The sequence below is a fragment of the Microtus ochrogaster genome, chromosome 1 (assembly GCF_000317375.1).
Source record: "Microtus ochrogaster isolate Prairie Vole_2 chromosome 1, MicOch1.0, whole genome shotgun sequence".
NCBI classification, from domain to species: domain Eukaryota; kingdom Metazoa; phylum Chordata; class Mammalia; order Rodentia; family Cricetidae; genus Microtus; species Microtus ochrogaster.
The window spans coordinates 84,802,510-84,815,097 of record NC_022009.1 but is presented as its reverse complement, the minus strand read 5'-3'; positions in this window follow the sequence as shown (position 1 = coordinate 84,815,097).

Below are 12,588 nucleotides of genomic sequence, written 5' to 3'. Positions count from 1 at the left end.
CCCTGTGGGAAGTCCAAGGTCCTCCCTGCTCCCCCCAGGTCCAGGAAGGTGAGCATCCAAACAGACTAGGCTCCCACAAAGCCCATCCATGCAGTAGGATCAAAACTCAGTGCCATTGTCCTTGGCTTCTCAGTCAGCCTCCACCATCAGCCACATTCAGAGAGTCCTGTTTGATCACATGCTCCATCAGTCCCAGTCCAAATGGCCTTGGAAAGCTCCCTTTAGATCAGTCCCACCGTCTCAGTGGGTGGACGCACTCCTTACAGTCTTGACTTCCTTGCTCATGTTCTCCTTCCTTCTGCTCCTTATTTGGACCTTGGGAGCTCAGTCCGGTGCTCCAGTGTGGGTCTCTGTCTCTATCTCCATCCATTGCCAGATGAAGGTTCTATGGTGATATGCAAGATATTCATCAGTATGACTATAGAATGAGGCCAGTTTAAGCTCTCTCTCCTCAGCTGCTCAAGGACCTAGTTGAGGACATTTCCCTGGACCCCTGGGAACCCCTCTAGAGTCAAGGCTCTTGCTAACCCTAAAATGCCTCCCTTAATTAAGATATCTACTGCCCTGCTCCCACATCCACCCCTCCTCCATCCCAACTGTCCCATTCCCCCAAGCTCTCCCCATCCTCCCCTTCTCCCTTTTCTCTCCCCATCTCCTCTTACCTCCATCCCACCCCACCCCTGTGCTCCGAACCCCTGCCCAGCACTCTTGTCCACTTTTATTACCCAGGAGGATAACTATATATTTTTCTTTGGGTTCACCTTCTTATTTAGCTTCTCTAGGATCATGGATTATAGGCTCAATGTCCTTTATTTATGGCTAGAATCCATTTATGAGTGAGTACATATGATATTCATCTTTTTGGGTCTGGGTTATCTCACTCAGTAAAGTGTTTTCTCAAATCATTCAAAGACCTACAGAATATGGCATTTAAAAGGTTTTAATAGCTTAGTCTTTTCTCTACAGTGAGACATGTCTGTTTCTGGCAGCGCCAATTATTTCAGGAAGTTTGATGGACATTGAAGAAACTTTTATGAAATTTTCCTTCATTGTGACTAGGCTAGCTATTTGGGCAAGAAACTCCTATTGCTGAGACTGCTTGTTGGTATGCTATATGAACTGAACATGCAGGACCCACAGAAAAATGACCACTGAACTTTTGAAAGGACACAATGGTCCTTCAGGGATCCCGTTTCACAGAAGGAACTGCCAGATGTTCTGCAGGACACAGAAAAAGAAAACTTATGAACTCTGACAGTGCAAGGCAGAGCTTCTCTTCATTCCTGCTTCACAGAGAAGTCTGCCAAATACTATGGGCCTGTAGGCTGAAGACGGATGAAGAACTTTGGGTGACTGTCCAGGCAACAAGATGTCTCTGTTAATTCTAGAACTTTGGAAGCTGCTTACATACAATGCACTTCCTATTTACTTAAGTAACATTATATTCTTCTGGGGGTCTTTGAAGAGTTGAAGACAGTTGTAGATTTCCTTAGTTATGATAATGGAAAAATTAGATATCAAATTTTAGATTTACAATGATAGGACAGATGATAGAGTATTTTCCTTAATTTGCCAAATATGAATAGATTAAATATTGTAACTGTAATTTTTGCTTTGTTATATGTAATTTTACTAAGTGAAATTTAAACCTTACTTTTTATTTAGACATAAAGGGGGGAATGATGTGGGATGTCCTTCTGTATATGTATTGCTCTTATTGGCTAATGAATAAGTTGCTTTGATCTATGGCAGGGCAAAATATAGCCAGTCTGGAGAAGATAAGGAGAGAGAATAAGCATAGCTAGGGAGATGCCACGTAGCTGCTGAAGGAGGCAGATGCCAGATCCTTACTAGTAAGTGAAGACTCATGCTGATACACAGATAAATAGGTTAATTTAAGATGTAAGAGTTAGTTAATAGGAAGCCTGAGCTAATAGGCCAAGCAGTATTATAATTAATATAGTTTTGGTGTGATTATTCAGTTTGTAGTGGTTGGGAAACAAAAGAGCAGTCTCCTTCACAGGTACTTTATGTAGGCAAGGTGAAACAGCAGCACATCTTTACATAGTTAAACAAATGCAGCATAAACAACTGAAGCTTTTACATAGTTAAAGTAAACTAACACATCTTTACATAGTTAAAGTAACATTTCACAACAAAGGAAGGCTTTGTGACTAGGACTCCATTGCTGATTGTAGGAGCTTGCCCCATAGGCAGATCATGAATCAGCCTCAAACCAAAGCTCTGGTCCTATAATTAACAGTTAGGCACTTTGTGGGAATTGCAGCCCCGAATTGATATCCCTGCCCCCCATTTGAGGTGCTTATCTGCAAGGAAAACATAATAAATTCCCTCTGCTCCTGGAGCGGGGAAGGAAGGAATTTTGAGTGCATGGTGACTGTTCCTTGATCCCTGCCAGGGTCAGGCTACAGTCCCTTTGCAGCCCCCTCCTCATCTGGTGCCATGGTATAAAGCCAGCCCCAACAGGACAATAAAGGAAGCTGTTCCACCTCAACCTCATGCTCTGTGCATTCATTCAACCTGGACACCCTCTGCCAAGACTCTTGGTTTCAGCCTGTGCTGGAGCAGCAGCACTTGTCCTAAACTTTCTATGGTCTCCTGAAACAGTGACACCACCAGGGGACCAAATGTTCAGTCAGATGAGCCTGTGGGGACATTTTACATTGTAACCATAGCATATCTCCTGCAGAATCACTGTCTGTATCTATAAATGCATCCCCAATAGGCTTTTTTTTATGATTCTCCGCATCTTTTTCATGTCATTTACTTTTTCTCTTGTTCTATAATTTGTCTCTATTCTGCTTTGATTTTCTTCATTGTTAAGTTGTTGGTTTCTCATTTATATATCTTTCTTCTGTACTTGCACATTGAAATTTAAATTTATTTCAATGAGGGAATCTTTCAGCTTTCATGTTTATGTTGATGTTGATAATGCCTGGATAGAGACTGTACAGAATGACTTAGTGTACTCTGTCAAATTCTCACCTATTTGAAAAATTTAGTCAGGAAATCATTGGTTTGAGGTCAGCCTAGGTAATTTAGCAAGGCACTGTTTCAAAACAGAAATTGATAATGATGTGGGATTTCTCTCTGTAAGGTTGAATACCATTATTGAATAAGAAACTGCTTTAGATCTATAGTAGGGAAGAGCCTAGGTAAGTGGTAAAGACAGAAATGAGTGCTGGGGGAAAAAAAGGGTGGAGTCGGAGAGATGCAATGTAGCCGCCAGAGGAGAAAGACGTGAGCTGCTAGCTGGAACCTTGCCAGAGTCTAGAGGCCAGGAATTGAAGAAGCAGCCTCCCACTACATTGCATTGACCGAGGTAACCTGGACCCATAAAAACTAACATTACATCTTTCTCAGCAGTGGTTCTTGGTTCCAAATATAACTGTACTCCTCACTGCTCATTACAGAAACTTCTTTGTAACAGAGACCATTACTGAAAACCACAATTTGCCAGAGAAGAAGTAATTGTGGGGTTTCTAGCTCCGATTGATACATCTGCAGAAAAACTTTTACACCTAAGATTCAGAAAACATCACAGAAGAGGGGACAAAAGGGTTTTAAGGACAAAAAGGACTAGGAAAGATGCCATGAGATTGTGCCTCCAAGAAATGACAGTGAAGCTTCACCAACTATTCCTGAACAATAAGTAAACAAGACTTGAAGATATACAACACAACTAAAAGCTAAGATGGAAGGGGAAATTTTCACATGGCTCCACCCAAAGATAAATAACTATAGGAACCAAGGACTGCTGAGAGAGGGTGAAATAATTTCCCCCAGGGATAAGGTCCCTAGTTACTGCTACATTAACAAGTGGCCTACCATATTCATACAGATAACACTAAATGAACTGAGCATGCTATATTTATGTGTTTAGGGTGTGTGTGTATGTGTGTATGTGTTTGTGTGTGTGTAAAATAGTAATTAAAGCCATGATTTCAAGAAGGAGCAAGAAGATGAAAGGGATTGGAGAGAAGAGCAAGAAGAAGTTATATAATTGTATTTTAATTATGATAAAAAATAAAAATCACAAAAGACCAGCACAGTGTCAACACAGTCAACACAAAGTACAGACAGAAGAGGTCATGGAGCCCCCAACTTAAGCTATGATACATGCTTGAATATTATTTGAATATAATGTGGAGTGGAGTGGGTATACAAAATTAAAAGTGTAAAATAACACTAAGGATGTCTAAACAGTTACAAAGAATCATATTACTATTCATTTACCTCAAATTACTATAATACATATAAGCCTATGTGAATATATATGTAGATATAGTTTAAATGAAATTATTTCACATGAACATGTTTTACCCAAGAGTCATGGATTATCTAACAGCAATTTTTCTTCTAAGGCGTATTGTGGAACAATTATCTGTACCCTGTCACTTGTATTTTAAATGAACGCTGATTGGCCAGTAGCCAGGCAGGAAGTATAGGTGGGGTGACCAGGTAGGAAGTAGAGATGGGCAATAAGAACAAGAGAATTCTGAGAAGAGGAAACAGTTAGTCTGCAGACATCACCCAGACACAGAGGAAGAAAGACACAGAGGAAGCAAGATGTTACTGCCTCACCGAAAAGGTACCAAGCCACTTGACTAACACAGACAAGGATTATAAGAGTTAATAAAAAGCCTGAGCTAATAGGCCAATCAATTTATAATTAATGTAGATCACTGTATGTTTATTTGGGATGAAACAACTGTGGGACCAGACAGGACACAAACCTCAGACAACAATAAAACAAATCCAAGGTTGATGGCTCATTCCTATAATCTCAGCACCTTGGAGGCTGAGGCAAGAATATCACAACAAGTTTAAGGTCAACTTGAGTTACATAGAGTTCCAGGTCAGTCTGTAGTACAGAATAACTCATTTCCAAAGAAAGGAAAGGTAAGAAAATATATTTTTAGTGGTAGAGCCCCATGTCCTGTTATTAAAGTCAGAGGAAAAATACAATAGCCTAATCAAGGTGACAAAGGGCACTGACCCTTCAGGAATGACGAAATGGGTCACTTCTCCTGGGAAAGAGCCAGGACTTGATAACATATTTCCTGGGGGTAGAGGAAATAAAGGATGTGTAATAGAGAAAGGTAGTTCTAAAACCAGATCAGGACACATCAAAAGTTGCAGAAACAAGAATTATAATTGATACTTTCTGTCATATTTTGCTAATAATGCATTTGTACAAGTATTTGTATTTTCTTTCTTTGATTTCTTTATCACATAATGTAACATCATTAAAAAGAATATCATTGGTTATCATATTTAAGTTTTAGATACTATAAGAATGTTCTTCAAGGGACATTGCTATGTATTCAAAAATTTTTAATGCATTTGTATTTGAACAAAGAATAACTATTTCATGCTGTGAATAATTATGACCTGGCTACTGGTTTTATTTGGAAATTAAGTATGACTTAAAGAGATATTATTGTCTATCAACTTAATAAAGGGTGGATTTATGATGCCTATTCTTCTATGTTAACTTTTCTACAACTGTAATTAACTAAAACACAAGTAACTGGGTAACTGATGAAGAATTTTTTTTTGTTAATTAAATCATTTGAAGTGAGAAGATGAACTTTGAATCCAAATCTTCTGAGGTAAAAAGATACACCTTATTGTGGGATATATGTTTACATTATCTGAAGATGTGTCATTGTGATTGGTTTAATAAAAAAAAACTGAACAGCCAATAAGCGGGACAGAATAGGTGGAATTTCTGAGGGAGAGAGAGAAATGCTGGGAAGATGAAGGACAGAAATGTCAGTGAGACATTTATGTTTTTAAAATGTCTTAACTTCAAAATGAACGTAAAAAATTATGTTCCATCAGGGAAGAGGTTTTGCTTTTGTTTCTATAGGAAACAAAAAGCTGTGGATTTCTTCAAAATGAATAAAGATCAGATTTGATCAGGAGAGACTTCCTGAAAATCTTGGCTACAGATGTAAAGAAAAAAGAACAAGAAAAATTACAACACAGGTGATGTATATGCTGATCCCTGTACATGGAACATCTCTGAAACTGGTTAAGACATTATAAATTTTGTTGGCTACAGAGTCCTCCTGACTTCTTACATATGATCCTTTCATATGGTATGGGTTTAAGTTTGGTTATATATTTCAAACAGACATACAAAGTTAACAGATGCCTTTTATTTGTTCAAACATAGAACGAAAAATATCATCTTTAGATGGCTTGTGCATACCTCATATTGGATACTTGTATAAATGCAAATATATATATCATACCTTTAAAAGTTTGTGTGTTTTCAGAAATAAAGGATCAGACACAAATGAGGACAAGTAGCCCAGGTGATTCAGATTCTCAGAATGCCTCTGTTATAGTATCCTCAAAAATCTTCATTCAAAACAACTTCGAAGCTGCTAGCTGAGATGGTCCAGCCTCACAGACCTCTCCAGTCCAGACTTCAGATAAGCCCTACACTTTCCCATCACTTTGAGACTGGGAAATAGTTATCTGTTCCAGGACTCTTATCCCAATTTTCTCAGGATTCCTTAAAGATGCTATTGCCCCCAAATAACAGGAAGTAATTTTAAGAACATGATAACCACATACCCAAGAAATGGGTAGGTGGGGCTTGGTCATTCAGTAGATTATGGGTGGTTACCATCATTTAAGGGAGTTGGTTGCAAGTTGTCATTGGTCATAGTCAAGGAGGAAACAAAGCAAAGATTAGATTCAGAGATCTTATTCTGAAATGAAAAAGGGGCCCATAGGAATGTAGTAAAAAAGGAGCTACCAATCTTAAAAACTTTACATTGGTATGGATTTTTGTATAGTGATATAAATTTAAGACTATTTCTGTTATAACGTATATACATTTGTACTCTTGTTTAAGTATTGTTTCTACTCTTGTATCTATGCAGCTCATTTAAAAATATAGTGCCAAGATCTACTCCTTAAAAGTTATTATTACAAACAATTTAGAAAAATTAATAGATGAAGTTTAACAATTAGTCATCTATACCAATCAAATTTGTGGTCATTAAAAAGTTTTAATAACATAATGCTTCTCATGACAATGAGACATATCTGTTTTTGGCATCAATAATTTCTTCAGAAAAAGATGATGAAGATTAAAGTGCCCCTACATGGAATTTGCTTTCAATTTAGCAAAATTCTGGCAAAATTGGCCACCGGGTAAGAAACTGCCCTTGCCTCAGCTGCTGACAGCATGCCATCCAAATTTGATAATCAGGACACAAAAGAAGGCAATGGCCAAACTTTGCCATGACAAGGTAAAACAATCTTTCAAAATTTCTTGCTTCACAGAAAAGTTTGTCAGATATTTTAGCCCTATATGTCAAAGATGGATGCCCCAATGTTGCAGAAGAAACTTGGGTGACTCTTTAGACAACCAGATATCTCTGCCATTTCGATAGTTTTGGAAATTGTTTGCCCTGAGCCTCTTGGTTACTAAGGTAATATTATTTCCTTCGCAGGTCTCTGATGGGGTTGAATACTAGATAGTTACAGTTATAGTTTTTCTTAGTAATCATATAAAGTAAATTAGACACAAAATTTTGGACTTACCAAGAGAAGATAAATAATAGAGTATTTTCTCTGAATTTGCCAAATACAAATGATCACAAATGGATATTGTGAATATAGATCTTAAATGATAATTGGTTTTTTTGTATATAGCTTTATTGTATAAGAGTAAAACCTTTTCTTTTTATTTAGACAAAAGGAGAAAAAGTTGTGGAACATTTGTTTACACTGTGTGAAGATGTGTTGTTGTGATTGGTTTAATAAAAAGATGAACACTTAATAGCTAGGCAGAAAAGAATAAGTGGAATTTCTAGGAAGACAGAAGAATTCTGGGAAGAAGAAAGAGATGCCAGCGAGACATAAAACAAGTCAGATATACAGTAAAGATGAATATCTGAGTCACACAGCAGAACATAGATTAATAGAAGCAGGTTATTTAAATTCTAATAGTTAGTTGGGGGAAAAGCCTAAGCAAAGGCCAAGCTTTTAATAATTAATAATAAGTCTCCAAGTCATTATTTGTGAACTGTTGGTCCAAAGATAGTCAGAAAAGAAAGATTGCTACAACACCTTTAATTCAGATCCTTTGATGTGGGAAGGTCCACATTTAATCTGGTGATGTTCAATTTAAAAAAGTTTAGAGACTGATATTGAGGTTCAGCCTGAAGACCAGAAAAGCAAAGAGATAAGAGTCACTGGCTCTTATCTCGACCCCAATCCAAAATGGCAATTCTGCCTCCAGAAATCTCAGAATGAGAGACTGTGACTGAGAGCTGTATACTCTCGTTTTATAATCCTCTCTTGATCTGGGATTTAAGCCACGCACCATTACTGCCTGATTATTAAGGCAAGCTAGTGTGGCTACTGGGATTAAAGGTGTGTGTTATTGTTGCCCGGTCTATAAGGCTGGCCAGTGTGGTTGTTTTACTCTTCTGATCTGCAGGCAAGTTTGATTTATTAAAATACAAATGAAATGCCACTACAATCTGGACTGCACCTTCTGAAAATAATCTATGTAAAGGACATGGAAGAAGGAAGCTTACTCTCTTTGATTGCTTACTCTTGATATTACTGTCAAGTCCTTCTTTCCACTGGCTTTAGAGTCTACTTCTTTGGGATTCCTGCATATAATAAAGACCAGCTGAGACATCCAAACTTGTGGACTAAACTACTACTGGATTTTTTATTAATAGATCATTGATTTCATTAGTCTCATTCAGCCATTGTTAGACTATGTAAGCCACAGACTTTTGGCAATCTAATTAATCCCTATGTACATATGGGGATTTAATACATATTAAATATACATTATAATATATAAAATGCATATGATATATGTTTAAATATATGAAATCTCATAAATATACATACACATGCATATATAATAATGCGTATATACATATCATGTATATGTATTGGGATTTAGTATATAAATATATGTTAAATATTACATTGTATTAACATATTATAATTTATTATTTATTCATAATTATTAGTAGTATAATGTTTATTATATTATATATAATATATTAAACATACTATATATCAATAATCTAGAGAATTCTGAACAATCCTTACATGTGTATATACATACACACATATGCATATATATATTTACACACATTTATATATATGTGTTTGTGTGTGTGTATGCATTTTGTCATGGATTAGTCAGTATTCACTGTTCTCTAGAGGAGCAGAACTAATAAATTAAAGATATATATATTCAGGTCTGAAGCAGATTGTGTGATATCCATTGAGGATAAATTATGCATCATGGAGAAATGAAGAGGAAGCAGTACATGAAATAGGATGGTGTCCTTGAATGCCAGTATGGTAGAAATAAAAGGGCAAGTGCCTTCCCAAAGCAACAAACTGAATCACTTGTGAGGACATCGTGGAATCCTGTAGAGAAGAAACTTTGGATTGGATGGTCAGAAATGTTCCACTGAAAGAATTTTCTTTACATGTTTCTAAAGATTATAGTATCATCCCTACAGTTATTTCATGTGTCTTGCTTACATCTGAGAATACAGTTCTACTAGGTCCGTGAGGCCAATGGTCAGGTTTATCTTCCTCTAAAGCTCCCAGTGTGACATGTTGGCAGAATTGAAGGTAGTCTAAAGAGACATTATATCTCTGAATCTGAGAATCAGACTGTTGAAATAAACAATGGACCCCAAGGAAATGTGAATTTCCCCAGGAATCTCACTCATGCTGTAAGAATGAACCCATGTCCTTAATGGATTGTGATCTACCCCTCCCCTAATCTCTCCTCAGACATGACCACAGGGATCAGATAGATATCTGTTTCCTAGCTCTGCTGACCAGGGAGAAACAGAAGCAGGTTGTTGTGGGGAAGTCTACTCCCACACATTCCAGTTCACAGGCTAGTGGAAAGGTTGTTCCTCAATGACAAGTATTTTCCATCTTGGTGATCAGGAATTATTTTTGCATGACAGAACTTTTAAGGAATCTCAAAATTGCCAACTTAATATACCCTGCATGTTTTCCCCACCATGTCTTTGATAAATGTTAAGCCATGTGTTTCAGAACCCACAGCTGCTCTTGCTCAGAATAGCCCCCAAATAGTTGAATCCTCATGAACCTCCAGAGTACTCACTCACATTTCAGAATGGAAGCCAGGAAGTGACTGAATTGACAAAGTTGTTTCTTCGGTGGTCAGCAGCCTTTCTCTTTCATATTTGAACTTGTCTCAATTTACCTGTATTTTCACATGGTTACATTTTCTGTTCTTGTTCTTCTTGCCACTGTTTTTTTTAAATCATTTCCATGTTTTTAAAAAAAGTTTTCCACAATGATTTGATAAACACTATTGAAATCTGTGTGCAGAGCAGGATCAGATTATTTTAATCTGCAGGTGCCCTCTAAAAGGTATTTGAAATAGATAGAAACAAGACTCTCACACTCATGTGCCAGCTATCCTCTTTAAAGTAAGTTCAACTAAAAGAAACACTGGACCCCTGTTTTAAAATGGTGCAAGAAAGACCTTGGCAGGCCAAAGGGCCGTGCAGCAGGTAAGAGCCAGAGGTCTCTTAGCAGGCAGGAGACAAATACACCATGCAGGTAGAGTTTAAGAGGGAAAGAGAAATACAGAGAAAAAGGAAGAAGCGGCAAGGACCATTCAGTCTTTTAAGAAGAGCAGTGGGAAGGAAGGATGGGAATGGACAGAGTTTGTCTCTTCCAGGACCTTTGTACCTGCATACATGTGTAGTGATATGGCAGACACAGGACCCCGAGCTGGCGAGGATACTGCTTGGGTTCATTCTGCCAGATGACAAGGGCATAATGTCTGAGTCCTAAGATTCCCACCTTTTTCTTCTTATAAAAATGAGGAGAAATTAAAGGGGATAGCAGATGGGACAGGGATGAGGGTGCCAGCTTCTCAAGACTGCTTCCTGATGATTTGTGGGTGTTGAATTCTTGGGGGAACTGAGAAACCTGGGATGCAGGCCACATCCTGGAGTAGCTGGTTGTTTCACTTCTGTCCAAGCTCTGTGGAACTGTTTGGTTTTTCTTGGACCTTATGAGGTGCTGGCAGAGCAGAGGACAAGGTAATGTTTAGGAAAAAAAGTTATTTTGATCCTGGTGACTGAGAGGGAGGGTGCCAGGACCAGGGAAAGGTAGGGAAGCTTGGGCTCTTAGAGTCTGGTAATGGAGGGAAGAAGGGGTGCATGTGATCTGTTTAAGATGAATCCTCCAAGTCAAGTCCCTAGAACTTATAAGAATTCTTTGAGTTGTAAAAGCGTAAGTTTTTAGAACATCAGCCTTTATACTGTTTATAATCTGTACTAAAATTTAAATTGTAGAAGCCTCAGTATATTCATGCCAGAAATGACTGCGACCGGTTTTTTGTTTTTTTGTGTTTTTTTGCACAGTGAAAAGTATTTTTGAGGTCTATAATTAGGAAACTACCAAAGGGAATTTAAAATCTTTATCTTGTAGTTATGATCAAGTACTGATATAGTATGATGTTTTGTACTCTGTCAGATTGGATTAATATCTTATTAGAACTTCATCAGTTAATGTTAAGACTATGGACAATAGTATGATGAGAAAGAAATTTGACAACTTGCATTTGTATGCCTCAAAGCACTTTCTTATACTCTGTAACATTCTTAGATCTGCTCATCTTAAACTGTGTATATTAAAACACCTTTTGTTTAAACAAAGGAATGGGAAGAAGTTCTGCTGAAACCTATTTTGTGATTTTGTCCCTTTCAAACTGGCAAACCTACCAGCTGTCAAACTGCATCAGAGCTCTTGAGAAGGATAAATTTTACCTGAGTTATTTATTAAATAATGAAAGGGACTTACTTGATTGGCTACCTAGACAGTACCCTGGGATCCTCCATGGTCTTAGGGCAACATCCACCTTTCTGCTGGCAGGTATGCCTGCAAGGCTCCAGAAGATCCCACAGGCTTCTGGGGAGTAAGGACTCATAGGACTTTACCTTTGTCTTAGACAACTGGAGGAAGTTGATTCCCCAGTTTCCTGTTGTAAATGGCCTGAAGATGGTCTTTGCAGCAGTTGAAGTGAAAGGCAGATTTGCTCAGTGGCTATTGCTTCCAGTTATGGGTGGAAGTTCTTCTGTGCCAATCTATATAATTTGAAGGAAATGGGAGTGGTCCCAGGAGCTATTCTGTCTCTTTTTTATGAAAAGCTTTTAATAATTAAACTTTTAACATACCATCTTCTCCAGATCTCTGAGCACTTGAGAGCTGTCTCCAAGCACTTGAGAACTGCCTACTGGGCACATATAAAAATGCAAACTTTGTCTTTAGTTACTTGTCTTAAGCACACAGGTGCCTAGTTAAGGCTTTGTCCCTGTAATTAATTGCATCAGTACCCAACATGACCACAATTAAAGAGCCTGATTATTTATAAGATGACTCATAACTTGTATTATTCAACAATCTACAATAGGTTGGTAGCTTTTACATTGCATTCCTGTAAAGTTTAGCCTTAAAAACAATGATTTCTAACTGAAGCATGTTTAGTATGAAAACAAAATTTTT